Source organism: Daucus carota, chromosome 7, assembly GCF_001625215.2.
Source record: "Daucus carota subsp. sativus chromosome 7, DH1 v3.0, whole genome shotgun sequence".
Classification (NCBI taxonomy): Eukaryota; Viridiplantae; Streptophyta; class Magnoliopsida; order Apiales; family Apiaceae; genus Daucus; species Daucus carota.
In genome coordinates this window covers 10,504,492-10,517,268 of record NC_030387.2, presented here as the reverse complement: position 1 = coordinate 10,517,268, position 12,777 = coordinate 10,504,492, and the positions used below count along the sequence as shown (strand labels likewise).

The following is a 12,777-nucleotide window of genomic DNA, read 5'->3' as shown; positions in this document are numbered from 1 at the left end:
CTTTTTTAATTTATCAATATCTCATTCATTTAAAGGGCCCCGCCAGGGGCACCTTCACAAAAAATGTATATCATTAAGGTCTCCACCTAGCTAGCCGAAAAAAAAATAAAAAAATAAAAAAATTCACTGATGACGTGGAAGTGGACTTTTTTTTGAATTTTTTTTTGACTAGCTAGGAAGAGACTAGTTTTATATACATTTTTTATATTGGGTACCCACTAGTTTTGTGACGGTCCAAGAATCCGGGGGTCTGGATTCTGACGTCACCACACAAAACCCTTTTTAAAACACTTGTGAAACCCTGTATTTTTATTAAAGATAATGAAAATCCACAAGAATTTAAAACTTGAAACATTTAATAAAAGATTTGTATGAGAACATAAATCAAATGATTTCAAAACCTGAATTTTAAATTTGAAAACCATCATAAAAGAACTTTTCAGAGAACATTTAAACTTTAATAGCTGATTCGAAAGAGAACATTTTAACCCCCAAAAACAACAGGATCGCTTCCAGGTTACAGTATTGAAATTAGAATTCACCACTAATACTACACAACATCCCTTACCAAATCAGATCATCTTCGATAAGAAGAATCACTGTCAACTTACTCCAGCCATGACTTACATCTGAAACTTCATAGCATAACTCTAGCTAGCACCAACCTTATCAACTTTCCTGAATACTCCTCGACCACTGGATCCTCAACTCTGTCTCCTCGCCTAGCATTAGCCTTATCCACAATCTCAATCAATCATCTTATCTTTCAGCCTTTCTGAAATGGTTAGAAAGGAATAGCAAGGGTGAGCAACAATGCTCAGCAAGTAATAATAAACAATGATAGTTCTGAAATGATATAACAGAAGTTCACGAGTTCAAGATATAAGAGAATTCAACCTGAGTTCATGAGTTCATGGTATTGTATAGAATGATTTACAATACCTTGCATCATTTAAACTGAGAAATTCAATCTTTCCAAAGAATTATTGAATTGGACTATTACATTTTAATTAAAACCAAGGTTAGGCAGCTGATCAGTTCCGCACTAACCCCGAGCAGGCCCCGCCATGCTCTATCACTGGATCCAAGGCACTCATTGGCCTAACATGACCACGAATCTGGTCCACAGGTTTATATAAAAACAATAATCCAATTCTATAATTCAATAACAGGTCAACGTATAACAACAGAACATAACCACAATCAATATCCATGATAAAATAATTCCAAATCAAACATTTGATAATCAACTTTTCATAAACCAGAGTCCATCCTTCCATAAATCATAATCCAGGAAATCCTTAACTATTCAGTATCCTCCATTATCGGCTAAGCAACTGAATTTAGCCTGCTAAACCAGCATGACAATGGCGGGTTGAATAATCAAGAAGATCCCAAGTCATTCTAGGTTCTAATCATCACTGAGCAACACATGCTTCAATGACAATCTGAACTTCGAATTAATTTGTAAAACTGGAATTATCTGAATTTTTGAGGATTAGAAAAGGATGGATAAAAATATTTGCACTTGCCAAATATGAAAAAGAGAGGAACGAATATTTGCAACACATACGAGAATAATGGATCAGAATAATCGCAAGATATCCAAAAGAAGGGTATAGGATACTTGCCTTAAATCTGACTCCCGTCTCACAGCTCATTCTCAACTTTCCACTTTCACAATATATGCATCTTATAATCTCTAGACCATCTCTAGCTATACTCTATTCGCCACAGCACTTCGCTTACTCGACTCATTCTTTATTCGCTTTGGAACACCACTTGTCCTTCTGAACGTCTTCGGTCATCCACGTCTCGTCCAATCCTTAACGAGAATAAGATAATAATATAATCACTAATCAATCGATCGTATATACATATCACGCATATCGATACCCACTTATATACCCCTTTAAACTTATCACATATCACTTAACACGTAATCATGCTTTGACTCTACCATATAGTCAAGTCATATTCCACATAACATATCACAAATCAGTTATCATATAAGTCCTATCGAAAATTTGACAGCATCTCGTCTATTTATTAGACTATCCACATGTTATCCTATCTCCATCAACAATCAACCAACCAAATCCAATCACTATAATCCATATGTTCTTATCCAATATTAATCAAATCATGACACTATGTCATATAAGTCATTTATCACATATATAATATCAGGAATAGACATATATATATCACGTACTCATCAATTAATAGCAATCAAATAACATATAATCACATTGTGCACATTAATCAACAATTATTCACATTCTCGACTCCATCATATTATTATGTCATATCAAACTAGACTTTATAAGCTTTCATCTCTCTTTCGTTTCACTCGATTCCGACTTACGGATCAAAAGATATGTTTAAAACCGTTTTCTCACTCTTATATCGACACATAAGACATCCAACCAATAGCAGACAACACATTACACATTAAGTCTCCCATCCCAATTGATGTCAAATCACTTCCTGGGTTTAAAATGATTTTTCGGGAATTTTCTGGAATTTTTAAACATTTTTCGGAATTAAAATCGATAAAAGAATCACTTTTCGAATAATCAAATCCCAAATACTTGAAATTGGACTTGAAATCATTCATAAACAATTATCGAGCCTTGAAAATAATTTGTAAAAATATTTTAAAGCTCGAAACTATTTTTCGGAATTTTTAAATCAAAAAGGATTAATTAAATCCAATTAATTAATCAATTAAAATCAATTAATAATTAATTAAAATAATTAATCAATTAATATTTAAATTAATTGACTAATTAAAATAATTAATTACTAATTAAAATTAATTAACAAATCAAATTAGATTTATTTTTGAATAAACAAATATTTAAAAACAATTTTTGAAATTTAAAATAATTAAATAAAACAATTTTTGAAAATTAAATTCAAAAGGTTTAAAGTGTAAACTTTTAAAACTTTGTCGCAGGGTTTAAACTGCAACATTTCAAAAGTTCAGGGGGCTCTTTGTCAGAAATGAAACCTCGGTACAAAAACTTCATCATTTTTAAAAGTTGGGGTACCAAACTGCACTTTTGCAGCGGTACCCCCCCCACAGTCGCCGGAAAACGCCGGAATCGGCGTTTCAATGCTCCTTTCCCCACCAGAAACTGCAGAACTCAAATACGGACCACCAGAAACATGCATATCGCGTCAACACCACTCAACTCAGCGTGTTTTGGCCGGAAAAAGGAAGAACAATCCCGCCGGCGGCGGGACTGTTTCTCAGATTCCGGCGGCTCAAAACCGCGTCGTTCACCACTTCCGATTACACCTACACGACCCCTTTCACATGCTAAACACAGGGGTGACAACCAAATACACCCAGATTAAGCCAAAATGAAACCCCTGTTTTTCAATTAAAAACATTCAAACGAACTCAAGAACACTTTCCGAGAATTAAACACAGATTTCTATATGTTTCCGAACTCCAAATTCAACGTATAATATACCAAAATGACGAGGAAAACATGCTCTACAACATGGAATCATCAAAACAATCAAACAAACACGTTTGCAAAAATTCACTATTTAAATCATATTAATTCGAAATTTAAAGCTTCAATTACTCCCTACCTGTGAATCTCAGGTTGTTTTTGATTGCAGATATAGATTCTACTCTTCGATATCTTCGATTTGACTATTCGCACGCTTGATTCTGACTCCAATAACGCCTTCAAATCCACGTTTGATTATGAAGAACACGAAGAACACCGCTCGGTTTCTCTCGGTATTCGTGCAGAGAAACTGGTGAAATGATTTTACGGGTGAAAATAAGCTCTAGAAAGGTATATTTATATTTACAAAGAATTGGTACCCCTTTGGATCGTTTATGACATGAAAATACGTATTTAATAGCTTTATATTAAGAAAGTGGGGTCCAATCGGTACTAGTTTTCAAGATAATCATCAAAACGGGGCTTTTTAACTCAATTATTGGTCTGCGGGTCCCACTGCAATTATTACATGATAAGGATGAAGAAAATATCTCGGTTCACGTTTATCGAGACAAACTGGATAATTATCGACAATTAAAATACCCGAAAACTCCGCCGGACCGACTCCGGGGAAAACCGTACTCCGGATCGAAAAAGTCAAAACACGAAAAATGTCCGGAATATTCAAATTAGGCTAAAGGTGAGTTTTCTCGAAACTTCCGGGAAGAAAATCTACTACCTCGTTACGAGTGAACGGTTTTACGGAAGTCAAATAATTACTAAGTAAATATAAATATACGCAATTAAATCCGTAAATCGATTATAAAATCATCTAACATTCCATAAATCGATATGAAAATATCCAAATAAACTATATTTTCTCCTGAGCATATAGAAATTGAAATCTCTCAGATACGAACACATATGAGCAGTCAGCTCAATAAACTGGATAACACAAAATTCACAAAAATTCATATATTAATCATATAATATTAATAATTAATCATAACTAATTAACAAACAAATTCACCACTACCACTTCATCACATAACACATATACTCACATAATATTCATACAGAATTTTTATATGAAAATCCATTTTGAAATTACAATTATTTATCAATAACACAATAACCCGGGGTTTAAATATAAAACCTTGAAAACTCATTAAACTGGAATAAAATATTAAATCTTATTCCTTTCTTTTTAAGAAAATCATTTATAATATTAATAAAAATATTTTTAAAATCCGGGTTATTACAATCTACCCTCCTTATAGGGATTCCGTCCTCGGAATCCGAGAAAGAAGGAGGACGCATAATCAGTATAATCCATATTAATCCATAGAACAAGTATACTCATATAAAACTATTCACATAATCAATTCACTTTTCAATTAAAGCCAACAACAATATTTAGACAAATAGATTTATAATAATCAAATCTAAATTTAATAATACGGGATATTACATTCTACCCCCCTTATAAGGATTCCGTCCTCGGAATCCTCCGAAGAAACTAAAACGTATTACTTAGGAGATTCCACTATACACTTCGTCATAACGTATCATCATACACCTTTGATCGGCCTTGGCATACCTTTAGCTTTAAAGAAATTGGAGAATCAACTTTCGCAATTGCAGAATTCATTTCCCAAGAATCAATCTTTGGGAATTTTGAATAGAACAAGATGTTTTCAAGGTAGATCACCTTTGAATAAAGGAGTGACTGAGAGATCTATATGATCAACGAACTTGGTGTTGCGTGTCCACATTAGACACTACTAAAGGTTGTTAACCTTCTTGTAATCACAACACACACAAGTGATGGCGTCCCATCCAACTCCTATCACACAGACAGGTATACCTTGTGTCCCCTATAAATAGGGTTGTTCATCCCAATCAAATTGAAGATATGTTAAGGAATATCAAAGAATATCAAAGAATCTCGAGAATATCAAAGAACATCCAGGGATATCAAGGATGATGAAAGAATATCAAGGAATGTCAAACCATATCAAGGAACATGACTATCTCTTCACAACAAACCTTTATCACACATCTTTGCTTTCCAACTCATACCAATAATCAATATCAATGTCATCTTAGAATTTGAGAGATTGAAAATCTCATTTATCGAAACTTTGGTCGAAAGGATATCATGATAATATCTCACTGATGAGAAAAACAATCCAAAAGAATCTTAGTTGAAGAGAGGTATTGCCAAGGTCTTCTCAGATTTTCACTCTGCTTCAATAAATCATTGTTCGATATATGTCTTCTTTTCAACGTTCTCGATAATCGATCGATGTTGACTCGTAATAGCCTCGTAAGATGTCATCGTAGACGTTATAGTTCATAATAAGTCTGGCCCAAGTAGTTCACGTTCTCATGTTTCATCCAGTTGCCTTTGAAGTCCATAACACAACACGTAGCATATCTTCGATATTCGGAATCGTCGCCCTGTGGGTTATCGGCCCACCTTGTCCCGCTTAACTTAAAGCGTCGTCGTCGAGAATTAACATTCTAACTTACTCGCAGACATCACCTCTAATAACTGGACTCAATTCCACGTACTCTCTATCATTCACTTCTCACCTATCAACCTCTATCTACCAATCTCTCCTTCTAATCCAATACAACTCATACTCTACACTTACTGTTCATATCTTCACTCCAAAACAATATACATCTTTCAAATATCTGACATGGTCAACATACTATGAACCATGCATTTATATCATCCTCAAATCAATACAATAATCTAATTTCAAATATGCAGTATAGTCAGAATACTCTGAACTCTGCATTTTCACCATTTTCAACTCAGTCATTCATTATCAAACTCTTCTGTATAGGTCTAATACTGACCTTTCTCACAATTCATCATCTCAATTAGTCAACATACTAAAAATCATATGTCTAACTTAGGAATCAAAATCTCTTTAAACTTATGCACTCAACTTAATCATTTAACTAGATTCTATTTCTCTATCACATCCCTAGACTATTTCTAAATAGTCTCACAATACCTCTATCCGAGGTCACCCAACATTCTTCTCTAGAAAACCTATAACTATGATCTATATTCTAATTTCAAATACTTATAACCTGTTGCTCTGATACCAACTGTGACGGTCCAAGAATCCGGGGGTCTGGATTCTGACGTCACCACACAAAACCCTTTTTAAAACACTTGTGAAACCCTGTATTTTTATTAAAGATAATGAAAATCCACAAGAATTTAAAACTTGAAACATTTAATAAAAGATTTGTATGAGAACATAAATCAAATGATTTCAAAACCTGAATTTTAAATTTGAAAACCATCATAAAAGAACTTTTCAGAGAACATTTAAACTTTAATAGCTGATTCGAAAGAGAACATTTTAACCCCCAAAAACAACAGGATCGCTTCCAGGTTACAGTATTGAAATTAGAATTCACCACTAATACTACACAACATCCCTTACCAAATCAGATCATCTTCGATAAGAAGAATCACTGTCAACTTACTCCAGCCATGACTTACATCTGAAACTTCATAGCATAACTCTAGCTAGCACCAACCTTATCAACTTTCCTGAATACTCCTCGACCACTGGATCCTCAACTCTGTCTCCTCGCCTAGCATTAGCCTTATCCACAATCTCAATCAATCATCTTATCTTTCAGCCTTTCTGAAATGGTTAGAAAGGAATAGCAAGGGTGAGCAACAATGCTCAGCAAGTAATAATAAACAATGATAGTTCTGAAATGATATAACAGAAGTTCACGAGTTCAAGATATAAGAGAATTCAACCTGAGTTCATGAGTTCATGGTATTGTATAGAATGATTTACAATACCTTGCATCATTTAAACTGAGAAATTCAATCTTTCCAAAGAATTATTGAATTGGACTATTACATTTTAATTAAAACCAAGGTTAGGCAGCTGATCAGTTCCGCACTAACCCCGAGCAGGCCCCGCCATGCTCTATCACTGGATCCAAGGCACTCATTGGCCTAACATGACCACGAATCTGGTCCACAGGTTTATATAAAAACAATAATCCAATTCTATAATTCAATAACAGGTCAACGTATAACAACAGAACATAACCACAATCAATATCCATGATAAAATAATTCCAAATCAAACATTTGATAATCAACTTTTCATAAACCAGAGTCCATCCTTCCATAAATCATAATCCAGGAAATCCTTAACTATTCAGTATCCTCCATTATCGGCTAAGCAACTGAATTTAGCCTGCTAAACCAGCATGACAATGGCGGGTTGAATAATCAAGAAGATCCCAAGTCATTCTAGGTTCTAATCATCACTGAGCAACACATGCTTCAATGACAATCTGAACTTCGAATTAATTTGTAAAACTGGAATTATCTGAATTTTTGAGGATTAGAAAAGGATGGATAAAAATATTTGCACTTGCCAAATATGAAAAAGAGAGGAACGAATATTTGCAACACATACGAGAATAATGGATCAGAATAATCGCAAGATATCCAAAAGAAGGGTATAGGATACTTGCCTTAAATCTGACTCCCGTCTCACAGCTCATTCTCAACTTTCCACTTTCACAATATATGCATCTTATAATCTCTAGACCATCTCTAGCTATACTCTATTCGCCACAGCACTTCGCTTACTCGACTCATTCTTTATTCGCTTTGGAACACCACTTGTCCTTCTGAACGTCTTCGGTCATCCACGTCTCGTCCAATCCTTAACGAGAATAAGATAATAATATAATCACTAATCAATCGATCGTATATACATATCACGCATATCGATACCCACTTATATACCCCTTTAAACTTATCACATATCACTTAACACGTAATCATGCTTTGACTCTACCATATAGTCAAGTCATATTCCACATAACATATCACAAATCAGTTATCATATAAGTCCTATCGAAAATTTGACAGCATCTCGTCTATTTATTAGACTATCCACATGTTATCCTATCTCCATCAACAATCAACCAACCAAATCCAATCACTATAATCCATATGTTCTTATCCAATATTAATCAAATCATGACACTATGTCATATAAGTCATTTATCACATATATAATATCAGGAATAGACATATATATCACGTACTCATCAATTAATAGCAATCAAATAACATATAATCACATTGTGCACATTAATCAACAATTATTCACATTCTCGACTCCATCATATTATTATGTCATATCAAACTAGACTTTATAAGCTTTCATCTCTCTTTCGTTTCACTCGATTCCGACTTACGGATCAAAAGATATGTTTAAAACCGTTTTCTCACTCTTATATCGACACATAAGACATCCAACCAATAGCAGACAACACATTACACATTAAGTCTCCCATCCCAATTGATGTCAAATCACTTCCTGGGTTTAAAATGATTTTTCGGGAATTTTCTGGAATTTTTAAACATTTTTCGGAATTAAAATCGATAAAAGAATCACTTTTCGAATAATCAAATCCCAAATACTTGAAATTGGACTTGAAATCATTCATAAACAATTATCGAGCCTTGAAAATAATTTGTAAAAATATTTTAAAGCTCGAAACTATTTTTCGGAATTTTTAAATCAAAAAGGATTAATTAAATCCAATTAATTAATCAATTAAAATCAATTAATAATTAATTAAAATAATTAATCAATTAATATTTAAATTAATTGACTAATTAAAATAATTAATTACTAATTAAAATTAATTAACAAATCAAATTAGATTTATTTTTGAATAAACAAATATTTAAAAACAATTTTTGAAATTTAAAATAATTAAATAAAACAATTTTTGAAAATTAAATTCAAAAGGTTTAAAGTGTAAACTTTTAAAACTTTGTCGCAGGGTTTAAACTGCAACATTTCAAAAGTTCAGGGGGCTCTTTGTCAGAAATGAAACCTCGGTACAAAAACTTCATCATTTTTAAAAGTTGGGGTACCAAACTGCACTTTTGCAGCGGTACCCCCCCCACAGTCGCCGGAAAACGCCGGAATCGGCGTTTCAATGCTCCTTTCCCCACCAGAAACTGCAGAACTCAAATACGGACCACCAGAAACATGCATATCGCGTCAACACCACTCAACTCAGCGTGTTTTGGCCGGAAAAAGGAAGAACAATCCCGCCGGCGGCGGGACTGTTTCTCAGATTCCGGCGGCTCAAAACCGCGTCGTTCACCACTTCCGATTACACCTACACGACCCCTTTCACATGCTAAACACAGGGGTGACAACCAAATACACCCAGATTAAGCCAAAATGAAACCCCTGTTTTTCAATTAAAAACATTCAAACGAACTCAAGAACACTTTCCGAGAATTAAACACAGATTTCTATATGTTTCCGAACTCCAAATTCAACGTATAATATACCAAAATGACGAGGAAAACATGCTCTACAACATGGAATCATCAAAACAATCAAACAAACACGTTTGCAAAAATTCACTATTTAAATCATATTAATTCGAAATTTAAAGCTTCAATTACTCCCTACCTGTGAATCTCAGGTTGTTTTTGATTGCAGATATAGATTCTACTCTTCGATATCTTCGATTTGACTATTCGCACGCTTGATTCTGACTCCAATAACGCCTTCAAATCCACGTTTGATTATGAAGAACACGAAGAACACCGCTCGGTTTCTCTCGGTATTCGTGCAGAGAAACTGGTGAAATGATTTTACGGGTGAAAATAAGCTCTAGAAAGGTATATTTATATTTACAAAGAATTGGTACCCCTTTGGATCGTTTATGACATGAAAATACGTATTTAATAGCTTTATATTAAGAAAGTGGGGTCCAATCGGTACTAGTTTTCAAGATAATCATCAAAACGGGGCTTTTTAACTCAATTATTGGTCTGCGGGTCCCACTGCAATTATTACATGATAAGGATGAAGAAAATATCTCGGTTCACGTTTATCGAGACAAACTGGATAATTATCGACAATTAAAATACCCGAAAACTCCGCCGGACCGACTCCGGGGAAAACCGTACTCCGGATCGAAAAAGTCAAAACACGAAAAATGTCCGGAATATTCAAATTAGGCTAAAGGTGAGTTTTCTCGAAACTTCCGGGAAGAAAATCTACTACCTCGTTACGAGTGAACGGTTTTACGGAAGTCAAATAATTACTAAGTAAATATAAATATACGCAATTAAATCCGTAAATCGATTATAAAATCATCTAACATTCCATAAATCGATATGAAAATATCCAAATAAACTATATTTTCTCCTGAGCATATAGAAATTGAAATCTCTCAGATACGAACACATATGAGCAGTCAGCTCAATAAACTGGATAACACAAAATTCACAAAAATTCATATATTAATCATATAATATTAATAATTAATCATAACTAATTAACAAACAAATTCACCACTACCACTTCATCACATAACACATATACTCACATAATATTCATACAGAATTTTTATATGAAAATCCATTTTGAAATTACAATTATTTATCAATAACACAATAACCCGGGGTTTAAATATAAAACCTTGAAAACTCATTAAACTGGAATAAAATATTAAATCTTATTCCTTTCTTTTTAAGAAAATCATTTATAATATTAATAAAAATATTTTTAAAATCCGGGTTATTACAAGTTTGATGTTTAGATTAGCCAAAATATGATAAATTAAGGAAGTTCTCACGGTTCTCATTTTAAGAAGTTCTCACTGGAGTGACCCTCTATATATATATATAAGGTCCTGAACAATACTAACGGGTTGTCTAGACGATTTTAAAATACATATTTTTTGTTTAAAATAAAGAAGTGAAATAGAAGTTAGAAATAAGTTAAGATTTTTAAATGATTAAAGTATCTGGGAAAAAAAATAGAAGTCAGGAAATAAAAACTAGTGAGACCGTTTGGTTCGTTTAAAAGAAGTGATTTCTTACTTCAAACAAAAAAGTAGAGTAGAAGTTGAGTAAAAGCTCTTGGGAGTAAAAAATACGATATTTAACTTCTGATACAAAGGACACACACAAAAATATATATGACGCGAAAAATTCACATCCCAGCTTGTATTATTAATCAAAACCGTCATCAATAATACAATCACTTTCACAAACTTGGACACTCAAACTAACTACTCAAGTATCTGCCCGTAAGTGATACATAAGTCTACATCTTGAGCACACCTAACAAACACAATATGACTATATATATATAGCCATCTCAAACTTAGCTAAATCAGAATCTAATTCTCAAATACCTAACTCCATATCCAATTAAAATCTAATTCTAAAATCTCTAACCCAAATCAAAATCCAATTCATATTGGGTAAATACCCAACAATCCTTTCCATATTTTATCACCAAAACATACCTTTTATAATAATTGTCTCAACATACAATTATTATCCATATATGTTTCGGATCACCCAAGCCCATGCTACCATTGTAATGCACGGATACTTAACAATCCTCCCCTTCAGCCCAATACAATTTCATAACTGAATCAACAATCACTAGCAAGACATCGACGTTCATATACCAATGCCTCCCCTCGAACAAGAATCTCCCCTTCTCGTCCTTCTAAACTTCGAGTATCACCAAATTTTACTTTCATGAACTCCCAACCACCATTCTTCATCATAACGGCATATCAATCTACAAAATCACGTGCATCAACTCCGAGTGCCCTTCCATCTAACGAGTCACCCGATCCTTACTTTCACAATCTTCAGTCCTCTAGAAGAACGATCCAGTCTTCTTCCATCGTGAGTCCATCATGATTGATCCACGGTGCACGTCAACCGTCATACCGCACGTAACTTTGTCTCGTCCTGTAATCAATAGCTTCCTGCTAACAAAACCTTCACCCTATTCTGCATTCTCAATCGAATCCCGAATTTTCCCCCAACCTCATCAATCACGATCCTGACCTCGGCTCTTGATACCACTTGTTAGGAGTATAAAATACGAGATTCAACTTCTAATACAAAGAACACACACAAAAATATATGACGCGGAAAATCCACGTCCCAACTTGTAATATTAATCAAACCGTCATCAATAATATAATCACAAACATGGATACTCAAGCTAACTACTCAAGTATTCGCCCGCAAGCGATACCTAAGTCTACATTTTGAGCACACCTAACAAACACAATATGACTATGTATATATAGTCATATCAAACTTAGCTAAATCAGAATCAAATTCTGAAATACCTAACTCCATATCCAATTAGAATCTAATTCTAAAATCTCTCACCCAAATTAAAATCCAATTCATATTGGGTAAATATCCAACAATCTTTTCCAT

At 33.7% G+C, this 12,777-nt stretch overlaps 2 long non-coding RNA genes across 2 annotated transcripts; both read right to left on the bottom strand.

The window, feature by feature from the left end:
* Nucleotides 1-427: 427 nt before the first annotated feature.
* On the bottom strand, nucleotides 428-5,611 carry LOC135148046 (uncharacterized). Its single transcript, XR_010285878.1, has 2 exons — nucleotides 3,610-5,611; nucleotides 428-1,825 (listed from the first exon to the last, which is right to left on the bottom strand). It is a non-coding gene; the product is annotated as an uncharacterized LOC135148046 (long non-coding RNA).
* Nucleotides 5,612-6,802: 1,191 nt separating this feature from the next.
* LOC135148045 (uncharacterized) lies at nucleotides 6,803-11,101 on the bottom strand. The gene is made up of 2 exons (XR_010285877.1): nucleotides 9,983-11,101; nucleotides 6,803-8,200 (listed from the first exon to the last, which is right to left on the bottom strand). It is a non-coding gene; the product is annotated as an uncharacterized LOC135148045 (long non-coding RNA).
* Nucleotides 11,102-12,777: the final 1,676 nt, after the last annotated feature.